At 62.7% G+C, this 5589-nt stretch overlaps 1 protein-coding gene across 1 annotated transcript in view; it reads left to right on the top strand.

The window, feature by feature from the left end:
* LOC102773659 overlaps window positions 1-5589 on the top strand; it is a 58444-nt gene that overhangs the window by 27383 nt on the left and 25472 nt on the right. The window lies entirely within an intron of this gene.

The following is a 5589-nucleotide window of genomic DNA, read 5'->3' as shown; positions in this document are numbered from 1 at the left end:
ATGGAGTGATGTTGGCAGTGGGGATGGTGGTGGAGATGGAGTGATGTTGGCAGTGGGGATGGTGGTGGAGATGGAGTGATGTCGGAGTGGGCATGGGAATATTGGTGGCAATCATGGGAATGTTGATGGTGGTTGCAGGATCAGTGATGGCGATGGAGGTGATGGTGGTGATGGGAGTAACATTCTGGTGCTGGTGGGGGCCATGGTGACAGTGGTGTTGGGGTAATAGCGGGGAGGGCTCCCTGTGCAGGGAACCTCATGGGGCCGTCCACCAGGCAGCCTTGTCCCACACGTGGCCTCTGCCCTCACTGGAGACAGGTTCAGTGGGGTTTGCTTTATTCTTTTTTTTGTTTTAACCTCCAGTGAGCACAGCCTTCTGGGTAATGAGATGCAAATTGACAGAAAAGACAATGAGCCAGCCTGCGGCCGGTGGGGCAGCTCTTAGAGTCAGGCTGATTGCCTCTGTGCGATTTGCATGGCATTAGCTGGGCACGTCTCTGCCAGCAGCTTGTGCGTCTCATCAGAGGTCACCTGGATGGTCGCTTTCAACCAGAGATGGTGACCCGTGATCCAGACCGGGCCCGGGCAGGGCCACACTGCCCTGCCCTGGACGGGGCTCCCGGGAGGGGCCCCAAGGAGTCTGCGCCTATGGGAAGGCCCATGGGTGGGCTGAGGGGTGGGGACTTGAGTCAGCCAGGGCTACAGACAGGCCGCCTCAGGGTCCCTGCTTGGCAGGCCCAGGAGGTCTGCGGAGCCAGCACGAAGCTGCCACCCGAGCATGTGTTGCAAAGGTGGCAGACTGGTCTCAGGCGGAAGGAAGGCCTGGCCCTGGCCTGGGAGGCCTCAGCACAGGCCCAGGCTCTGCCCTAACTGGCACCGTCACCCGGGTGGTCCCTCCAGGTCTCGGCTCCCCCACTGTGCAGCGGGGCCCCAGCCTCATTGAGTCCACGGCCTTCAAGCCAGGCCCTGCCGGCGGTGCAGTCCATAAGTGGCCGGGGCCAGTGCTCCATGTCAGGGTCACACGTTGCATCCCCTGAGCAGGCCAGCCTGGCCACTGTCACCATCTCCCAAGGCTTCCCCTGGAGCCCTGCCTGCAGTGGGACCCTGAGGGGCCTGGGCAGTGCAGAGCCCAGGTGGATGCCCAGACAGAGCCTCCCGCTCTGTCCATGGTGCTGAAAGCCTGGGCCCAGCCTGCCCTGGGTCCCTGCTGCCAGTGCTCCCTGACCCCTGCACCCCTGTCACCCACATAAAGACCCCGCTCCCCCCCCCCCAGGACAGAAGGCAGTGGGGCCGGGGGCTCTTCCTTCTGCCCTCCGCCCAGTGGGCCAGTCCCCCATCGAGCACATCGCAGTGTCCCACTCCCTCCCCCCAGGTTGGGCCTAATCAGAGCTAATCAGAAAATTATGAGCTGCCTGATTACTGATTAGGTTCCTGATGTTAACAGAGGCGAGCAGGACCCGTGCAGGCAGTGTTTTAGGGAAAAGTATAAAAATAACATCACGGGAAGGGGCATGGCGGCTGGAGGGGCTCTGCCGTCCTCGCAGATGGGGGCTCGGCTCTGCTTCCCGCGGACGTTCATCTCCTGGCGGAGGGGCTCCTCGCAGCGCGTGTTCTCCCGGGCAGCTCTCACCAGGGCGGCTCCAGCAGCCCCAGCTCAGGGCAGTGGGACCGAACTGCCGTAGGAGCCACGCGGTGTAAACAAGAGCTCGCTGCCCGGCCAGCGTGGCTCAGGGGTTGAGTGTCGACCCATGAAGCACGAGGTCACGGTTCCGTTCCCGGTCAGGGCACAGGCCTGGGTTGTGGGCTGGATCCCCAGTGGGGTGCGTGCAGGAGGCAGCCAATCCATGATTCTCTCGCATCATTAATGTCTCTCTCTCTCTCTCCCTCTCCCTTCCTCTCTGAAATCATATATATAGAAGGGACCTCGGAGGGCAGGAGGGCCAGGCCGGGTGCCAGTTGTGCCCAGGAGGCTCTGGTGTTGGTGGTGCACTTAACAGGAAGGCAAAGCCACTGGCATCTCCATCTGCCACGTGCAAGTCATGGGTCCTGGCAGCACTCAGCCATGTCGATGCCCTTCTCCACCCCTCGGGGCCCAGCACAATGGGAGATCGGGACAGGAGCTGCCCTCGGGCCATGGGGAGTGAGGCTGTCCCCACAAAGCTCTGAGCACGTCAAATGCCACAGATGGTAGCGGTCAAGGTCGCCACCTCTCAGGTAGCAGGCCCTGTGCCGGGCACCGCCCACAGGCTACAGGCTGTGCAAAGACAGGGCCGAGTGAGGTCCCCTGTCCCTGACTGTGGATGGACCTGCTTGGAGCAGGTGGGACAGAGGGACAGATGCCCACTCGGGCCAAGGCCGCAGGGAGGAGAGCCGGCGGGGCCGGGACCCCCACCCGCCTGCTCGCCTGCCCCTGTTGTCAGCCCTGGGGCTCCGGCTCCCTCCTTGCTAAGCTGCATCTTGCTTCATTATTATGCAGATATTTTAATTATGCAGATATGTTTTTAGACAGTTTTAAATATGTATATTATTTACTCATTAGACCATAACAGCTCTGGAAATTGGAAATCTGTATTTAGTATCTATCAGTGCACAATACAGAGCCAACGCAGGGCCCGCGGGCAGGAGGGAAGCAGGGTGGTGCAGCAGCACTTTGGAGCAGGGCAGAGACTGCTGGGCACCCTAGTGCCTACCCCCACCCAGGGTCTGGGCCCAGTGACACCAAGGTTGGGGGACAGCAAAGGAACCATCTGGGGGCAGGTGAGGGGTCCTGCGGCCAGGCCCCTCCTGCCAGGCCTGGTGCTGCCCTGGGCGTTCGCTGTCCCACACGCTGGTCCACTCGCGTCTGCTGCCTCCACTTCCTCACCAGGGCCGGGCCATGGCACCTCACCTGGCAAAGGGGGGGCACAGAGGAACCCACCCCTTAGGGGCCTTGCTAGGGGTGGGGTGGGGAGGGCGAGGAAGAGGCACCGTCTCCCGCCATCATGGGGTTAACTGTGCACTCCCTGCGGGCAGCCCCTGGGGATTGGCACAGGGAGCTGCCAGGAACCGACCCGCTCTGAGTGGGTCCAGTCTACACACAGACACTGCGGGCAGGAAGCCACTCGTGAAGTCAGGCAGGATCCGAACCCAGGCCGGTGCTCCAAGGCCCCCGGGTCCAGGCTCTGACGCCCACCCAGGGCTCCTCAGGCCTGCCCGTGGGCGGTCCCAGCCACGTCTCATCCTCGCGCCTGACCAGACACAGGCAGCCACACTGCCCACCCAGCGCCATTCCGATGCCCAGCCCTTCCCCCGCACCACCAGGCCTGTGTGTTTAGCAGTTTCCCCGCGTGCGGCGCCCGGGGATGGACTGATTGATCTGTAACACCGAGAAAATAATAATGGCTTGATCGTTACTGAGGATTAAAAGTAATCCTTTCGCTGTGGCTATTGCAACTGTTATTCACGAGTCAGCGGCTGACCCCAGCCTTTGAGCCTGAGGGACTCCGAGAATCCAGGGAAGCTGGGTGCTGGGACCCCCTCCCTGGGGCTCCCCTCCCTGGGCTAGGGAGCCAGAGGGGCTGCAGCCTCATGTCCTGGCCTGTGAATCCGCGCACAGAGCTAAGCCCTGGGGGGGTCAGGAAGGGCGGGCAGCAGTTGCTCAAGGCGCCCTCCCTCCTTACGCTTCACCCCTCCCTCCAGGCCAGGTGCTGAGCTGTGTAATAGCTGCTCAGTTAACAGTCACATGACAAGTGTTGTTAACATGCATGTCACACGTCACACAGTGTCCTCTGCAGAAGGGCACCGCAGGCTTGTGCATGAGGGGCCTCGCCTGTCCTGGGGGTGCGGTTCGGGAGGAAAGGAGGCCCCGGGATGGAGAGGGAGGGGCAGGAGCTGGGGCCTCAAGGAAGCTCTGTCTCTTTTTTCTCATTGATTCTAGAGAGAGCGGAACGGGGAGGAGAGAGAGAAAGGGAAACATCGCTGTGAGAGAGAAACATCCATCTGTTGCCTCCCATACATGCGCTGACCGGGCATCTAATCTGAGAACTTTCGGTGCACAGAACGACACGCTAACCATCGAGCCACACCAGCCAGGGCGAAAGCCTTGCCTTTTATATGCAGAGCCATTGGGGGCTGCTGAGGATTTAGGGGTGGGGGCGGCCACACGCTCAGATCCGCATTTTAAAGGCTCCAGGTGCCACGAGGAGATAAATGTCAAAGGGCAAGAGAGGACGCAGGGGCGGGAGTGAGCGCAGAGCCTGGGCGGGGGCACCCTCTGCACAGCTGGTTTGAGCGATCTCAACGGCAGGATGTAGGGGGCAGAGCTCCAAGGTGGGCTCATTCCAGCTGCCATGGTGTGAGCTCCCGTGGGCCTGGGCGTCACCCCAGGAGGGTGTCCAGGAACTCAGGAGGGGCCAGAATCGGAGGCAAGACATGGGAGGTACCTGGGAGTAGAAAGGCTGTTTTTTTTGGGGGGGGGAGGGCGAGAGGGGGGCACCCAGGCAGGGCCCACCCCAGCAGGCACTGCAGTAATAGGCGAGCAGAGGACGGAACCACAAACAAGCAGGTGAGGTAGCAGGAGAGGTGGGTGGAGGCCAGGCAGGCTCAGCATTGGGAAGGGAAGGGTTTGACTTTAGAGGGATTTTTCTGCTCTGCCCCCAGGACCCCAGCCTCCCAGCCCTCCCAGCATGCAGTGCTCTTGGCCTGAGGAGGAGGGGAAGCCAGGCCCAGCAGGGCGGGTGGCTCTGGACAGCCCCAGGGAGTGCAGGCTGCACCCCTAAGGAGCCCCGCCATGCCTCCACACGCCGTCCATGCTGGGAGGGAGGCGCAGTCGGCCGCCTCGTCCCGACCCCGTTCCCCCGTGCTCAGCTGCCAGGCGTTATAGCATCTCCCCTCCAGGGCCCGCGCGCCCGGACTGGTGGCTGGACCGTGCGTCCTGAGCACCGAGAGGCTGTGGCCCTCTGGGTCGGTTGGAGGCCAGGAGGCAGGACGTCGCTGCTCCAACCTTGGGATGGAACGGGGTCCTGGGGGGGCCAGCGCCCCTCTCCCCACAGAGCTGCCCCGCCCCTCACGGGCACGGTGGGCCCTATGGAGTGTGCCTGCTGACCTTGGTCATGGGCAGGGCAAAGGCAGTGGTGAGGGCCGGGCTTGGGGCCCCAGCCCAACGCAGACCCACTCTGTGACCTGGGGCAGGCTGCTCACCGTCCTCATGCCTGGCTTCCTCTTCTGAGGGGGACATGCCATCACGTTGTGAACAGTGACAGGTGCGTGTGTGTCGCTGGCCTGGGGGAGGGCTTGGCACGCAGCGGTGATGGGCTCACGGTGACTGTCATCAGCAGGACTTCACTTCACTCCATGGCAGCCCTGGAGAGCTACCTTCAGGAGCCCTGACACTTCCTGGGGGGCGGGATCCATGGGGATGCAACAGCAGAACCTCAGGGTCTGAGCACCTCCCCTGGGAAGCCTTCCCTGATGCCCCAAGTTCCCACAGCGCTGAGCACCTCAGCTACTCCTGCCCTGGTCGCCCTGCCCGGTGACGTGTCTGTCTGCCCCTCTGGACCGTGAGAGGCAGGGCTGGCGCTGCCGTCTCCCCACACATCGCAGGGGTGGTGC

The sequence above is a fragment of the Myotis davidii genome, unplaced genomic scaffold, assembly GCF_000327345.1.
Source record: "Myotis davidii unplaced genomic scaffold, ASM32734v1 scaffold663, whole genome shotgun sequence".
Lineage (NCBI taxonomy): Eukaryota > Metazoa > Chordata > Mammalia > Chiroptera > Vespertilionidae > Myotis > Myotis davidii.
This window is presented reverse-complemented; position numbering and strand designations above follow the sequence as displayed.